Source organism: Aotus nancymaae, unplaced genomic scaffold, assembly GCF_030222135.1.
Source record: "Aotus nancymaae isolate 86718 unplaced genomic scaffold, 86718_ANA_hifiasm-v0.15.2.pri h1tg000040l, whole genome shotgun sequence".
NCBI lineage: Eukaryota > Metazoa > Chordata > Mammalia > Primates > Aotidae > Aotus > Aotus nancymaae.
Window position 1 is genome coordinate 94,582,324 of NW_026988454.1, and position 17,798 is coordinate 94,600,121.

Consider the following 17,798-nt stretch of genomic DNA (forward strand, 5'->3'; position numbering starts at 1 on the left):
ATCTTTGACTACACTAACTAGTACTCATCTTTCCTTTACATTCCCTTTTCAACAAAATTTAAAAAGTATGTATGTGTTACTAGACCAAAAGCAAGAACAGTAGCCATTAGTTTTTAAAATTTACTTTACTGCACTATCCCATAACTCACCAATGTAAAAAAAATGCTCTTTTTTATATTTCACAAAGCATATATTTTCTCTGAGACATTCCTTAACATCTGACTCAGTAGTTTCTGAGTGGAGCCCAGGGATATTTATTCAACAAGTTTTTCAAGTGATTCTGATATCCAACAAAGTTTAAGAACAATTAAAGTAGTCAGAATCGCTACATGTACAATTTTTGTTTTTTTATTTTTATTTTTTAGCTTTTTATTATAAATTTGTTTATTTGTGGGACAAGTACAGATTTTTAAATATGCACATACTGCATAGTGGTGAAGTCTAGGCATTTAGTGCACCTATCACCAGCATAGTGAACATTGTATCCAACAGGTAATTTTTTAACCCTCATCCCCCTTTCACTCTCCAACAATCTGTAGTCTCCAATAGAAATTCGAGCTAATTTGAAATATGTAACTTCATGAAGAGAAGCAACATATGGTTGTGTGTGTTTGTGAATCCAAACTTTGAAACTACCAAGTCACAGCAGTAGTTTTAGGACACAGAAATTGTCTGTCTATGGTATTTTCTGTATTCTTTTCTTTTTTCTTTTTAATTTCTTAATTTATTTTATTATTATACTTTAATTTCTGGAGTACATGTACAGAACATGCAGGTTTGTTACATATGTATACACGTGCCATGATGGTTTGCTGCATCCATCCCCCCATCATCTACATTAGGTATTTATCCTAACATTAGCCCTTCCCAATCCCCCCATCCCCTACTGTCCCTCCCCTAGCCCCCCAAACCCCTGACAGGCCCCAGTGTATGATGTTCCCCTCCCTGTGTCTACGTGTTCTCATTGTTCAACACCCACTTATGAGTCAGAATATGTGGTGTTTGGTTTTCTGTTCTTATGTCAGTTTGCTGAGAATGATGGTTTCTAGCTTCATCCATGCCCCCATAAAGGACATGAACTCATCCTTTTTTATGGCTGCATAGTATTCCATAGTGCATATGTGCCACACTTCTTTATCCAGGCTAACATTGATGGGCATTTGTATTGGTTCCAAGTCTTTACTATTGTAAATAGTGCTGTAATAAACATATGTGTGCATGTGACTTTATAAATGAATGCATTATAATCCTTTGGATATATTCCCAGTAATGTGATTGCTGGGTCAAATGGTATTTCTAGTTCTAGATCCTTGAGGAATCGCCACTTTCTCTTTCACAATGGTTGAACTAATTTACACTCCCACCAAAGGTGTAAAAGTGTTCCTGTTTCTCCACATCCTCTCCAGCATCTGTTGTCTCCAGAATTTTTAATGATCACCATTCTAATTGGCGTGAGATGGTATTTCAATGTGGTTTTGAACTGCATTTCTCCAATGACCAGTGATGATGAGCTTTTCTTCATATGTTTGTTGGCTGCATAAATGTCTTCTTTTGAGAAATATCTTTTCATATCCTTTGCCCACTTTTTGATGGAGTTGTTTTTTTCTTGTAAATTTGTTTAAGTTCTTTGTAGATTCTGGTTATTAGCCCTTTGTCAGATGGGTAGATTGCAAAATTTTTTGCTCATTCTGTTGGTTGCTGGTTTACTCTAATGATAGTTTTTTGGCTGGGCAGAAACTCTTAATTAGATCCCATTTGTCTATTTTGCCTTTTGTTTCTATTGCTTTTGGTGTTTTAGTCATGAATGGTATTGCCTAAGTTTTCTTCTAGTGTTTTTACGGTTTTATGCCTTACGTTTAAATCTTTAATCCATCTGGAGTTAATTTTTGTATAAGGTTTAAGGAAGGGATCCAGTTTCAGCTTTCTGCATATGGCTAGCCAGTTTTCCCAACACCATTTAATAAATAGGGAATCCTTTCCCCATTGCTTGTTTTTGCCTGGATCAAAGATCTGATGGTTGTAGATGTGTGGCGTTGCCTCCAAGGCCTCTGTTCTGTTCCATTGGTCTATATCTCTGTTTTGATACCAGTATCATGCTGTTTTGATTACTGTAGCTTTGTAGTGTAGTTCAAAGTCAGGTAGCGTGATGCCTCTAGCTTTATTCTTTTTGCTAAGATTGTCTTAGCTATGCAGGCTCTCTTTTGGTTCCATATGAAGTTTAAGGTGGTTTTTTTCCAATGTCAGTGGTAACTTGATGGGGATTGCATTGAATCTATAAATTACTTTGGGCAGTATGGCCATTTTCACAATACTGATTCTTCCTAACCATGAGCACGGAATTGGCTTATCCTTGGGATGCAAGGCTGGTTCAACATACATAAATCTATAAACATAATCTATCACATAAACAGAACCAAAGACAAAAATCACATTATTATCTCAATAGATGCAGAAAAGGCCTTCAACAAAATTCAACAGCCCTTTATGCTAAAAACTCTCAATAAACTAAGTATCGACGGAACGTATCTCAAAATAATAAAAGCTATTTATGACAAACTCATAGCCAATATCATTCTGAATGGACAAAAGCTTGAAGCATTACCCTTTGAAAACTGGCACAAGACAAGGATGCCCTCTCTCATCACTCCTATTCAACATAGTATTGGAAATTCTGCCCAGAGCAATCAGGCAAGAAAAAGAAATAAAGGGTATTCAATTAGGAAAAGAGGAAGTCAAACTGTCTGTATTTGCAGACGACATGATTGTATGTTTAGAAGACCCCATCATCTCAGCCCAAAATCCTCTTAAGCGAATTTTCAGGATACAAAATCAATGTGCAGAAATCATAAGCATTCCTATCCACCAATAACAGACTAGCAAAGAGCCAAATCTAGAGCAAACTGCCATTCACAATTGTTACAAAGAGAATAAAATACCTAGGAATACAAATAACAAGGGATGTGAAGGACCTCTTCAAGGAGAACTACAAACCACTGCTCAAAGTAATAGGAATTTTTAAAACATCAATTTTGGATGAATATGATATTTTTCCTTAAAAGGAATATTCTACCTAGTTTTTCCTTTTAGCAGTAACTTTAAATGAAAGTTACTGCTTAAGATCTCTCACTTGATCCATAGAAAGAACAAAGGGGAACTCCCTCAAAACTCTCTTATGTCCTAATATTTTATTTTTGCTTGTAACAGCATATCAAGCAATGCAGAGCTACAAATATCTTTGGGGCAAAACTTGGATAAAATATTCACCATTTTTTGTCTTTTGAGTATTTTCAACAATATCATTTTTTATAATAGAGCAACTACTATCATTCAGAAAGACACTTAATACCATCTGTGGGAACTCACTCTGAGCCCTTAAAGCTTGAGACTGATCTTTCTTCATGCCTACTTCTCTGGTCCCAGAAACACTGATCCATAGAAAACAATCTATCATCCCAAATATAGTAGTAAAATTTCCTTGTGAAATTTTAAATCCAAGGTGTATCTGTATTTATCATTTATGTGTGAAAAAATATAAGAGAAATAAAACTTTGTCCATTATATTAACTCCTTTCTGTCCTCTCATTTTGAAGCATTGGCTGGATTCTTAATTCTCTGTTGTTTGAAGATACTACAGCTCTCTTTCATGAGCAGAAATTCATTTAGATAAAAACCTTCAATCATGTGATCCAAATGTCCAGGTGCTACACCAACTTGGTATGCCCTCATCTATCAACCTTAATCACTCACTATTTCATACCATAGGCTCCCAGCATCCTTCTTTTAAATTCTTCTTTACAGGTTATTTTCAGAAATACTTGTCACTAAAAATTACCTTTTGTTTATTGAGCAGTTAATGTCTCTTTTTAATAATGTTATTGTTGAATATCTGTTTTTCATCGTTTAATGACTTAGTCTTACGCCACGAACTTAAAAGTCACAGAATCTAAAGTCTCAAAATCTTTAGATACTGCTTGCATAAAAAATCTATAAAATGAGAAAATTGACTTGTGTCCTATTCATGTAAGTTTTGCTGTTATTCATTTGTTTTGCCATTGTTTCATTCACATGAATATATGCATTAGATTAGTATTTGCTTAATAGGATAATGTGTCCTAAAGATAATTAAAATACTTCCAGTCCAGCTATTCAAGTTCATTTTTTTTTCACCTAATAGCAAGGGACACCTATCTGAATGCAAATATATTCATGACACGTTCTTTAATGATTCCTCCATTGTGAATCTCCAGCATAAAGTTGTAACTCCTTGGCATGATGACATACAAGACCTTTTATATTTTGGTCATATTTTCTTCACCCCTTATTTTGTAATTTTGCTTCTGCAAGACATATCCTTGATTAAAGTTGAAACACACACACACACACATACTCACACACATACGTCTTGCATCTCTAGCTACACTCCACACTTATATTGGTCTTACTGTCTGAAATGCTTCCTCAACCTATAACTGAGCTCAGGTAAACAAACCTCTAAGAAAATCTTTCATGATCGCAACCCCAGAATGAATTGTATGACTCATCTTGGTGCTCCTATAGCACCGTGTCTATTTTCTATCAATGCATTTGATGTTGTTGCATTTCATTATCTATTAATACATCTTCTTGCCTGCTATTAGTGAACTTCTTGAGAACAGGGATTCCATCTTATTTACCTCTGAGTCTTCTGGTTGGTATCAACAGGTGCTCATAAATGTTTGTAGAATAGATGAAAGAATTAATGTATAAATAAATAAACTCAGTTAATGTTGTAGCCTAGAGAAAGAAACATGCTTAAATAGAAATAGGTTCTTCTGTTGGCAAACAGACACATAAGTTTGGTATTCGAAGTATTTAAAGGCAAGATTCGTTTCATAAAACTCTATGTACTTTTCTTTTTTTTTTTTGAGACATAGTCTTGCTCTGTCACCAGACTGGAGTGCAATGGCGGGATCTTGGCCCACTACAACCTCCGCCTCCCAAGTTCAAGCGATTCTCCTGACTCAGCCTCCCAAGTAGCTGGGATTACAGGCACATGCCACCATGCCCAGCTCATTTTTGTATTTTCAGTAGAGACGGGGTTTCACCATGTTGGCCAGGATGATCTCGATCCCCTGACTTTGTGATCTGCCCACCTTGGCCTCCCAAAATGCAGGGATTACAGGCGTGAGCCACTGTGCCCAGCTCTATGTACCTTTTTAAAGATTCTTTTCTTCAGTAATAATTCTTTGATTCTGACCATTTTCATTTTTAAAAGCTTAATCATAAAATAATAAATAAAATATTCTGTCTTCCTTTTTTCAGTGGTAGCATAGACGGTACTAGAGAACATGTGGTGTGTGGGATTAATGTGGGAAGACATGGCTGACTTCCCATTTTTCATGTACTATCTGTGAATTTGGTTAAGCCACTCAACTCCTCAATGTCTTAATTTATGTGCATAAAGTGGTATAATAATACTAATCCACACTACTTATGAGATTTCAGTGCAGATCAAATGAGAAAGCTATGTGAGAATATCAATAAGAAGTGTTGCTGGTTTTTTTAATTGAAGATACTGGCCTTTCCCCCAATATGTGCCCTTGGGGTCTTTGTCAGAAATCAGTTGACTACAAATGCATAGATTTATTTCTAGGATCACTATGCTGTTCCTTTTGTCTCTATGTCTGTTTTTATGCCAGTACCATGCTGTTTTGGTTACTATTCCTTTGCAGCATATTTTGAAGTCAGGTAGTGTGATGCCTCCAGCTTTATTCTTTTTGTTCAAGATTGCTTTATCTATTCTGAGTCTTTTGTGATTCCATGTAAATTTTAAGGATTGTTTTTCTGTATCCGTGAAGAAAATCATTGTTCTTTTCATAGGGATTACATTGAAGCTGTAGATTACTTAGGGTAGTATGAACATCTAACAAATTTTAATTCCTCCAATCCATGAATACAAGATATCTTTTTACTTCCCTGTATCCTCTTTAATTTCTTTAATCAATATTTTATAGTTTTTAGTGTAAAGATCTTCCACCACCTTGATTAAATTTATTCCTAGGTATTGTATTTTTTATAGCATTATCAATGGAATTGCTTTCTTGATTTCCTTTTCAAATAGTTTGCTACTGGCATTTAGAAAAGCTACTAATTTGGGGGATGTTGATTTTGTGTCCTGCAACTTTACTGATCTTTCTTATTATTTCTAACTGCTTTTTATGGAGTCTGTCAGATTTTCTTTATATAAGGTTATGTAATCTGCAAACAGGACAATTTGACTTTTTCCTTTCCAATTTAAATGGCCTTTATTTCTTATTCTTGCCTAATTGCTTCTAAGACTTCCAGTACTACATTGAATAAGAGTGATGAGAATGGGCATTCTTGTCTTATTTCAAATTTTAGAGGAAAAGCTTTCAACTTTTCCCATTCAATATGTTAGCTGTGGGTTTGTCATGTATGACCTTTACTATGTTGAGGTATGTTCCTTCTATTTTTAATTTGTGCAGAGTTTTTATCATAAAAGAATGTTGAATTATATCAAACGTTTTATCTGTATCTATTGAGATAATCATAGAGCTTTTGTCCTTTATTCTGTTAATATTATGTATCATGCTTATTGATTTGCATATGTTGAATCATCCTTGAATCTCTGGAATAATCCCTCTTGATCATGGTGAAAAATATTCTTGATGTGCTGTTGAATTCAGTTTGTAGTATTTTGTTAAGAATTTGTGGAAAACTGAGTATCCATATGCAGAAGAATGAAACTAGGCCTCTATTTCTCATCACTTATAAAAATAAACTCAACATGGAATAAGATTTAAATGTAAGACCTAACACTATGAAACTACTAGAAGAAAACAGAAGAAATGCTTTATGATATTGGTCTGAGCAAGGATTTTTAAGATTAGACTGCACTTCAAAAGCACAAGAAACAAAAGCAAAAATAGACAAGTGAGATTACATCAAATTAAAAAGCTTCTGCACAGAAAAGGAAATAATTAGCAGAATGAAGAGAAAAGCTACAGAATGGGAGCAAATATGTGTAAACTGTGTATCTGACAAGAATTACTTTTAAGAACATACAAGGAATTCAAACAACTCAACAGCAAAAGAGGAAAATCCAACAAATAAACAAATTAAAAATGGGCAAAGGATCTGAATAGACATTTCTCAAAAAATGACATACAGGTGGTCAAGAAGTATGCGAAAAAAAAATGTTCACTATCACTAATCATTAGGGAAATGGAAATTAAAAGCACAATGAGATTCACCTCAGCCCAATCAAGATAACTATTATCAAAACAATTTTAAAAGATGGGGAAGCAGAGCAAGAGTGAATAGAAGAATAAAAGACTGAATAGAAGCCTCCAGCAAATGCTGCCCCTCCCCACACAGGAACAACAAATTGAATAATCACCTACACAAGAAAGCACCTTTATAAGAACCAAAAATCAAGTGAATGACCACAGTACCTGGTTTTAACATTATATCAAGAAAAGAAGCACTAAAAAGGGAAGCAAAGAAAGTCTTGAATTGCCAACACCACCTCTCCCCAACCCCCTTGGAGCAGCAGCAGCTGTGTGGTACAGAGAGAGAATCTGCGCACTTGGCGGAGAGACAGCACAATGATTGTGGGACTTTGCAGGAAATCAGTTTTGCCTGTCAGAGTGGAAAGCAACACAGGGCAGAAATCACCAGGGAGTACAGAGGCCACAGGACTCCTGACCATTTACACCAGCCCCAGCCAGAGGGAAATCATCCATCCCAGTGGTTAGAATGTGAGTTCCAGAAAGCCCTGCCACTATGGGCTAAAGTGCTCTGAGATCCTAAATAAACTTGAAAGGCTGTGTAGAACACAACTGCAATTCCTAGATATGTCCTGGTACTGTGCTGGGCTCAAAGCCAGTGAATTGGGATACATGCAAGCTAGTGAGTTACCTCAGGCAGCACAGCTCACAGCTCCAGGAAAGACTTCTTCCTTCTACTTGAAGAGTGGAGGGGAATAGTAAAGAGGACTTGAAACTTGGACACCAGCACAGCCATAGTAGAATAGGCTGGCAGATTTTTGAGGCCCTCATTCTACACCCTAGCTCCTGGACATTTCTAGACACATCCTAGGCCAGAAGGGTATCCAAGGTCAGAAGGATAACCATGGACTTGAAGGTACCCACTGTCTTGAAGGACATTTCTAGACACACCCTAGACCAGTAGGGCACCCACTGCAGGCCTTGCCTGAGACTCTGTGCTATGCTGACTTTTCCTGTGACCCAGCACATTCACAGATGTGGTGGTCATGAGGAGAGACTCCTTTGGCTTGAGAAAAGGAGAGAGAAGAATAAGGGGAACTTAGCCTTACAGCCTTGCAACTTGGGTACCAGTTCAGCCACAGTGAGCAAGAGTACCAAGTAGGCTCCTGGGGTACTCAATTCCAGGCCTCGACTTCTGAATATCTTGAGCCAGAGGGCTGCCCACTGCCCTGAATTAAGAAACTCATGCCTAGCAGCATTTACCACAAGCTGGCTGAATGACCCTTTGTCTTTGAGTGAACACTGGCAGGATCCAGGTAATACTCGCTATGGCTGTGGGGCAGTGGCTCCTTTTGCTCAAGGAAAGAGGCCACAGGAAGAGGCTCCTTTTGTTCAAGGAAAGGAGAAGGATGAGTAAGAAGGACTTTGTCATGTGGTTTGGGTGCCAGCTCAGCTGCAGTAGAATAGAGAACCAAGTAGATTCCTAAGGTTACTGATTCTAGGCCCTGGCTCCAGGACAGCATTTCTGGACCTTCCTTGGACAAAAGGGGAGTTTGCTGCCCTGAATGAAGGGTCACAAGTCTGGCTAGATTCACCACTTGCTAATTGTAGAGTCCTAGAGTCTTGAGGTAATATTGGTGGTAACCAGGAAGTGATCCTGGCAGGCCTTGGGTGATACCCAGTAATATGTAGGCCTCAGATCTGACCCAGTGGTGGCAGCAACAGGAGTCTTAGGTAGCTCCTCCCCCACCAGGCTGCAGGTAGCTCAGCATAGAGAGCAAAACTTCATTTGTTTGGGAGGAAGTCGGGGATGAGAACGAGACTCTCTGCCTAGCAATCCAGGGTAAGTTCTTGATTCTACTCAAGACCACCAAGGTGGTAGCTCTATCAGTCTTCAGGAGCCACAGCATTATGAGCTTTAGGTCCCTCTTAAGGCTGATATAGCTGTAGTAAGAAAAGATGTAGATCACAAAATCCAAGTCCCTTCAAATACCTGGAAAGCCTTCCCAAGACAGGCATACAGAAGCCCACACCACAAAGACAGTAATAAATACCAAATACATTGAAGTCCAGACACCAACCAACATCCACAAGCACCAAGACCATATAGAAAAAACATAATCTCACCAAACCAACTAAATAAAACACCAGCAAACAATCACAAAGTGAAAGAGATATGTGATCTTTCATACAGAGAATTCAAAATAGTTGCGTTACAGAAGCTCAATGAAATTCAAGACAACACAGAGAAGGAATTCAGAATCCTATCAAATAACTTTAACAAAGAGATTAAAATAATTTAAAAGAATCAAGCAGAAATTCTGGAGCTGAAAAATTCAATTAACATATTAGCAAATGTATTGAAGTCTCTGAACAGCAGAACTGATCAAACAGATGAAAAAAATTAGTGAACTTGAATACAGGCTATTTGAAAATATACAGTCAGAGGAGACAAAAGAAAGAAATAATAAAAAAGAGTTAAGCATGGCTATGAGACCCAGAATGTAGCCTCAAAAGGGAAAATGTAAGAGTTATTGGCCTTAAAAAGGAGGTAGATAGCTAGATAAGGGAAGAAAGTTTACTCAAAGGGATAATGACAGTGAACTTCTGAAATCTAGAGAAATATATCAATGTTCAAGCACAAGAAAGTTACAGAATACCAAGCAGATTTAACCCAAGGAAGACTGCCCAAAGACATTTAATAATCACACTCCCAAAGAACAAGGATAAAGAAAGGATCCTAAAAGCAGTAAGGGAAAAGAAACAAATAATATACATAGGAGTTCCAACATGTCTTGCAGTAAACTTCTCAGTGGAAACCATACAGGACAGGGGAGAGTGGCATAACATATTTGAAGTGCTAAAGGAAAAAAAAATACTTTTATCCTGGGATAGTATATCTAGTGAAAATATTCTGCAAACATGAAGGAGAAATAAAGACTTTCTCAGAAAAACAAAAGCTGAGGAACTTCATTAACACCACGTCTGTCTGATAAGAAATGCTAAAGAAATTTCTTCAATCTGAAAAAGAATGATGCTAATTAGCAATAAGAATGCATCTGAAGGTACAAAACTCATTGGTTATTAGAAGTATACAAACACAAAATATTATACACTATAATTATGGTATGCAAATTACTGATATCTTGAGTAGAAAGATTAAAGACAAATCTATCAAAATTAACTACAAATTTTCAAGCCATAGAAAGTATAATAAAATATAAATAGAAACAACAAAAAGTAAAAGAGCAGGCATGCTGAAGTTAAAGGGTAGAATTTTAATTAGTTTTCTCCTTGCTTGTTAGTTTCTTTTTGATAATAACCATTAAGTTGTTATCCATTTAAAACAATAGGTTACAAGATGTAATTTGCAAGCCATATGGTAACCTCAACTCAAAAAACATACATACAACACACACACACAAAATAAAAAGCAGGAAATTAAAACACACTACCAGAGAAAAATCACCTTCACAAAAAGAAAGACAGGAGGTTAACACAGAATGAAGAGAAGACTACAAAACAACCAGAAGACAAATAACAAAATCACAAAATGGCAGTAATAAGATCTTACTTATCAATAATAATATTGAATGTAAATGGACTAAATTCTCCAATTAAATGACATAGAATGACTGAATGGATTAAAAAACAAGCCCCATTGATCTGTTGCCTATAAGAAACACACTTCACCTATAAACACACACACAGACTAAAACTAAAGGGATGGAAAAAGATATTCTATGCCAATAGAAATCAAAAAAGAGCAAGAGCTATACTTTAATCAGAAAGAAAAAGTAGATTTTAAGGCAAAAACTATAAAAAGAGAGAAAGAAAATCATTGTATAACAATAAAAAGGTCAATTTGGCATGAGGGTGTAACAATTATAAATACATATGCACCCAACAATGGAGTATCCAGATATATAAAGCAAATATTGTTAAAGCTAGAGAGACAGTGACCTCAATATAATAGCTGGAGACTTCAACACCCCATTTTCAGAAATTAATAGGTCATTCAGACAGAAAATCAAAAAAGAAATGCCAGACTTCATCAGCATTATACATCAAATGTACATAAGAGATATTTACAGAACATTGTAACCAATGGCTGCAGAATACCATTCTCCTCTGCACATGGATCATTCTCAAGGATAAACCATATGTTACGTCACAAAACAAGTCTTAAATAATTCAAAAAACTGAAATCATATCAAATATTTTTACTGATCACAATGGAAGACACCAGTAATTAATAATAAGAGGAACTTTGGAAACCATACCAATACATAAAAATAAAATAATATGCTCCTGAATGACCAGTGGGTCAATCAAGGCATTGAGAAAGAAATTTTAAAATTCCTTGAAACAAATGATAATGAAAACACAATATACCAAAACCTGTGGGATACAGTGAAAGTAGTATTAAGAGAAAAGTTTATAGGTATAAGTGCCTACAACAAAACAGTAGAAAATATCTAACAATACATCTTAAAGAATTAGAAAAGCAAGAGAAAGCCAAACCCAAAATTAGTAGAAGAAAAGAAATAACAGAAATCAGAGCAGAAATACATGAAATTGAAACAAAAAATATAAAAGATCAACAGAATGAAAAGTTGGTTTTTTAAAAAATAAGCAAAATCAATAAAACTTTAGCAAGACTAAGAAAAAGAAAGAAAATAACCAAATAAACTCAGATATGAAGAAGGAATCCTTACAGTGGTGCTACAGAAAATCAAAGGATCATTAGTGGCTACTATGAGCAACTATCTGCCAACAAACTGGAAAACCAAGAAAAAATGGATAAATTCCTACACACATAGAACCTATCAAGATTGAATCATAAAGAAACACAAAACCTGAATAGGCCATTAACAATTAATGACATCAATGCCACAATAAAAATTCTCCCAGCAGAGAAAAGTATGGGACATGATGACTTCACTGCTGAATTTTACCAAATATTTAAAGAAGAACTAATACCAATCCTATGCAAACTGTTCTGAAAAACAGAGGCAGAGGGAATGCTTGCAAACTCACTCTATGAGGCCTGTATCACCCTGATACCAAAACCAGACTAAGACGCATCAAAACAATGAAATTACAGGCCAATAACGCTGATAAATATTGGTGCAAAAACTGCAACAAAACACCAGCAAACTAAATTCAACAACACATGTAAAAGATCATTCATCATTACCAAGTGAGATTTATCCCAGCGATGCAAGGATAGTTCAACATATACAAATCAATCAATGTGATACATCATATCAACAGAATGAAAGACACAAACCATGTAATCATTTCAATTGATGCTGAAAAAGCATTTGATAAAATTCAACATCCTTCATGATGAAAAAAACAAAGCCTCAAAAAACTGGTTATAGAAGGAACATACCTCAACACAATAAAAGCCATATATGACAGACTCACAGCTAGTATCATACTAAATGGGGGCTAATGGAAAGCCTTTCCTCTAAGATCTGAAACACAACAGATACCCATTTTCACTACCAGTATTCAAAAGAGTACTGTAGGTCCTAGCTAGAGCAGTCACACAAGAGGAAGACATAAAAGGCATCTAAATTGAAGAGGAAGAAGTCAAATTATCCTTGTTTGAAGATGATATAATCTTATATTTGGAAAAACCTAAAGACTCTACCAGAAAACTAATCAAGATGATAAATTCAGTAAAGTTGCAGGATACAAAATAAACATACAAAAATCAGTAGCATCTCTATATGCCAACATCAAACTATCTGAAAATGAAATCAAGAAAGCTATTTCATGTTCATGGACTGAAAGAATCAATATTGTTAAAATATCTACCCAAAGCAATCTACATATTCAATGCAATTTCTATCAAAATACCAATGACATTATCCACAGAAATAGAAAAAAATAATTCTAATATTTATATGGAATGACAAAAGACTAAGAATAGCCAAAGCTAATCTGAGCAAAAAGAACAGAACTGGTGGAAGCATAATATCTGAATTTCAGTTATACTACAGGACTATAGTAACTAAAACAGCATGGGACTGGCATAAAAACAGACACATAGAATAGACCAGTGCAACAGAATAGAGAACAGAGAAACAAATCCATACTTCTACAGTAAACTCATTTTTTTGACAAAAGTGCTAAGAGCATACACTGGGGAAGGGACAGACTCCTCCATAAATAGTGCTGGGAAACTGGATATCCATATGCAGAAGAATGAGACTACAACCCTATCTCTCATCATATACAAAAATCAAATTAAAGTGTATTGAAGACTTAAATCCAAGACCTCAAGCTATACATCTTCCACAAGAAAACATTGGGGAAACTCTCTAGGACATTGTCTGTGCAAAGATTTCTTGAGTGATATCCCACAAGCACAGGCAAGCAAAGCAAATATGGACAAATGGGATCACATCAAGTTAAAAAGCTTCCGCACAGCAAAGGAAAGAGTCAACAAAGTGAAGAAACAACCCCTGAAATTGGAAAAAATATTTTTAAACTATTCATCTGACAAGGGATTACCAGAATAGATAGGTAGCTCAAACAACTCAATAAGAAGTAAATGTAATGATCTGATTTTAAAATGGCCAAAATATGTGAATAGTCATCTCTCAAAAGAAGATCCATAAATGGCAAATGGTATATGAAAAGGTGTTCAACATCATTGATCACCAGAGAAATGCAAATCTAAACTACAATGAGATATCATCTCACCCCAATTAAAATGGCTTTTATCCAAAAGACAGGGAATAATGAAGGCTAGTAAGGATGTGGAGAAAAGGAAACACTTGTGCACTATTGGTGGGAATGTAAATTAGTACAGTCACTATGGAGAACATTATGGAGGTTCCTCAAAAAACTAAAAATAGAACTACCATATCATCCAGCAACTGCTAGGTATATAACCTCCCCCTAAAAAAGAGAAATCAGGGCCGGGCACGGTGGCTCATGCCTGTAATCCCAGCACTTTGGGAGGCCGAGGCAGGTGGATCACGAGGTCAAGAGATTGAGACCATCCTGGTCAACACGGTGAAACCCCGTCTCTACTAAAAATACAAAAAATTAGCTGGGTATGGTGGCGCATGCCTGTAGTCCCAGCTACTCAGGAGGCTGAGGCAGGAGAATTGCCTGAACCCAGGAGGTGGAGGTTGCAGTCAGCCGAGATCGCGCCATTGCACTCCAGCCTGGGTAACAAGGGCTAAACTCCGTCTCAAAAACAAAAACAAAAACAAAAACAAAAAAAAAGAGAAATCAGTATATGGAAGAGATATCTGCACTCTCATGTTTATTGTAGCACTATTCACAACAGCCAAGATTTGAAAGCAACTTAAGTGACCATCAACAGATGAATGGATAAAGAAAATGTGGTATATATACACAATGGCATACTATTCAGCCATTAAAAAGAAGGAGATCCTGTGATTCGCAACATCATGTATGGAACTGATGGTAATTAAATTAAATATGCCAGGCACAGAAAGACAAACTTGACATGTCCCCACACATTTGTGAGGGCTAAAAATCAAAACGATTGAACTCATGGAGTTAGGGAATAAAATGATGGTTATGAGAGACTATGAAGGGTAGTAGTGAGTGGTGGGGGGAACTGTGTGGGGATGGTTAATGGGTACAAAACTATAGTTCAATAGAATGAATAAGTCCTAGTATTTGATAGCACAACAGGATGATTACAGTCAACAAAAATTTATTACACATTTAAAAATAACTAAAAGAGTATAACTAGAATGTTTGTAACACAGAGAAATGATAAATGCTTGAAGTGATGGACCCCATTTACCCTGATGTGACTATTACATTGTATGCCTGTATCAAAATATCTCATAAACATATACACCTACTAAATGCCCGTACAAATTAAAACATTTTAATTAAAAATAGGACAAAAATAACAGATGCTGGCAAGGGTGTGTAGAAAAACGAACTCTTATACACTGTGGGTGGAAATGTACATTAGTTCAGCTATATTGATAAATAGTGTGGAGTTTCCTTAAAAAATAAAAATAGAACTAAAGTATCATTCAGCAATCTCACTACTGAGTATTTATCCAAAGGAAAGGAAATCAGTATGTCAAAGAGTTATATACACTCCCTGTTTATTGCATCACTATTCACAATAGCAAAGATTTGGAAGCAACCTAAGTGTCTATCAACAGATGAATGGGTAAAGAAAGTGTGGTATGTACATATACTCTGGAATACTATTTGGTCATAAAAAAAGAATAAAATTCTGTCACTCATGGCAACATGGATGAGCCTGAAGGACATTATGTTAAATGAAATAAACCAGGCACAGAAAGATAAATACCACATTTTCGCACTCATATATGGGAGCTGAAAAGTTGAGCTCATGAAAGTGGAGAGTACAATTTTGCTTATTAGAGGCTGGGATAATGGCAGGGTAGGGAGAGGTTGGTTAAGATACAAAATTGCAGCTAGAGAAGGGGAGTAAGTTCTAGTGTTCTATAGTACTGTAGGGTTACTATAGCTAAGGATACTTTATTATATATTTTCAAATAACAAAAAGGATTTTGAATGTTCCTAACATAAAGAAATGATAAATGTTTGAGGTGAAGGATATGCTAATTATTTATCATCATTACACATTATACAAAGTATGAAAATAGCACTCTGTATCCCATAAATATGTAGAATTGTGTGTTAATTTTAAAAACTCCAAAATCAAAGCAAGAGTGTATTAATAGCTCATCTTCATAAAGAAGAAGCTTGTTCTTCCTGGCAGTCTGTAGCTTCCTGTGTACCAATTTAGAACCAGGTAGGGAGGAGGAAGGAGTTGACTAGCCTAGCTACTCTAAATATCTTTTGTCAATTACTTTCCCTGACCAATTCCTCAGTTTCTTCTCCCCACTTCTTTATCTCTTAACTGTGAGCTTATACATACTCTCACCGACTACTCCAATCTTTGCCTTAGATATCTCCTACACACAATTTAAGTTGAATTTTCTTTTCATTTTGTTTTTCTGTGATGTAATTTTTCTCCATTCCATCTTTTCTTAACATTTCTGGTTTGTTGATGATAATTTTTCTTGTTTTCCTAGGATATTTTTTACTTTTTAAAAGTATCACCTTTATCATTTTGTAGGATTTTTGGTGGTTGGTAAGGTGTAGGTGTGTATGCTTTGTTGGTTATTTTGATCCAAACTTTATTAAATAGTTTGTGGAGGGAATCTCTTTGTTTTTGCATAATTTTCTGTCATATTTATCAGGCTATTCTTTTCTCCTTTAAATGACTTTTTAAAGGAGAAAGAAAAACTAAGTATCATAAAGCCAGAGTTGAACTGAATACTGAATACTTTCTTCACATACACATTTTTGTCTCTACTCTCTTTGGTCGGGAAATAAAAAGCCAAATAAACTAAATATATTCACAGTGTGGGGGAAAAAAAGACAAAAAAGAACAAATGCTGGTGAGGATGTGGAGAAAAGAGAACTCAGACACTGTGGAATGTAAACTAGTACAGCCATTATGGAAAACAGTATGGAAGTTTTCTCAAAAAATTAAATGCCATATCATCTTGCAATCCCACTTAGCATATATTCAAAGGAAATAAAATCAATATGTTGAAGAGGTATCTAAACTTTCATGTCTATTGCAGCACTATTCACAATAGCCAAGATTTGGAATCAACCTAAGTGTCCATCAACAGATGAATGGATAAAGAAAATGTATATTTGCACAATGTAATACTATTCAGCCATTAAAAAAGAATGAAATTCTGTAGTTTAGAGCAACATGGATGAGCTTGGGGGACCTTATGTTAGGCAGGATAAGTCAGACACAGAAAGACAAATACTGCATGATCTTATTCATATGTAGAATCTAAAGGAGTGGATCTAGTAGAAGTAGAGATTAGAATGGTGGTTTCCAGAGGCTGGTAAGGAAAGGGAGGAGGCAGAATGGGGAGAGGTTGGTCAATGGGTACAATGTTATAGTTAGATAAAAGAAAATAGTTCTAGTGCTCCATTACACATAGGGTGGCCATAATTAACCATAATATATTGTATATTTCAAAATAGCTAGGAGAGAAGATTTTGAATGTTCTCACCATAAAAAAAATGATAAATTTTTGATGTGAAAAGTATGCCAATTGCCCTGATTTGATCACTACATATTGTAAACATGTCTCAAAACATCACACTGCACCCCATAATATGTACAATTGTTATTTTTAAATTAAAATTAAAAAAATTTTTCAACTAAGAGGTGCTTTTTTTTTCTTTTCTAAATAAACCCCTTGGTTTTATATGACCCCCCCCCTTAGTATGGAGTTATATTAATTCAAACAGCCCAATATCTGAAGCACTTAAATATTCATTAAAATCATTATTTACGTTCCTCAATGAACATAAATTTGTAAACCACAAGTTCTTAAAATTCCCTTGTACACCCCATTCTTCTTGCACTTCACTTGTCTTTTCTCTTATACCTGGCCTGAAACTTCATTCTTCTCACCTCATTTTCAACTCTGCACTAAAAGCTCTTACCCAAACAGTGAAGGGTTTTCCTTTACTCCTCATTTGCTC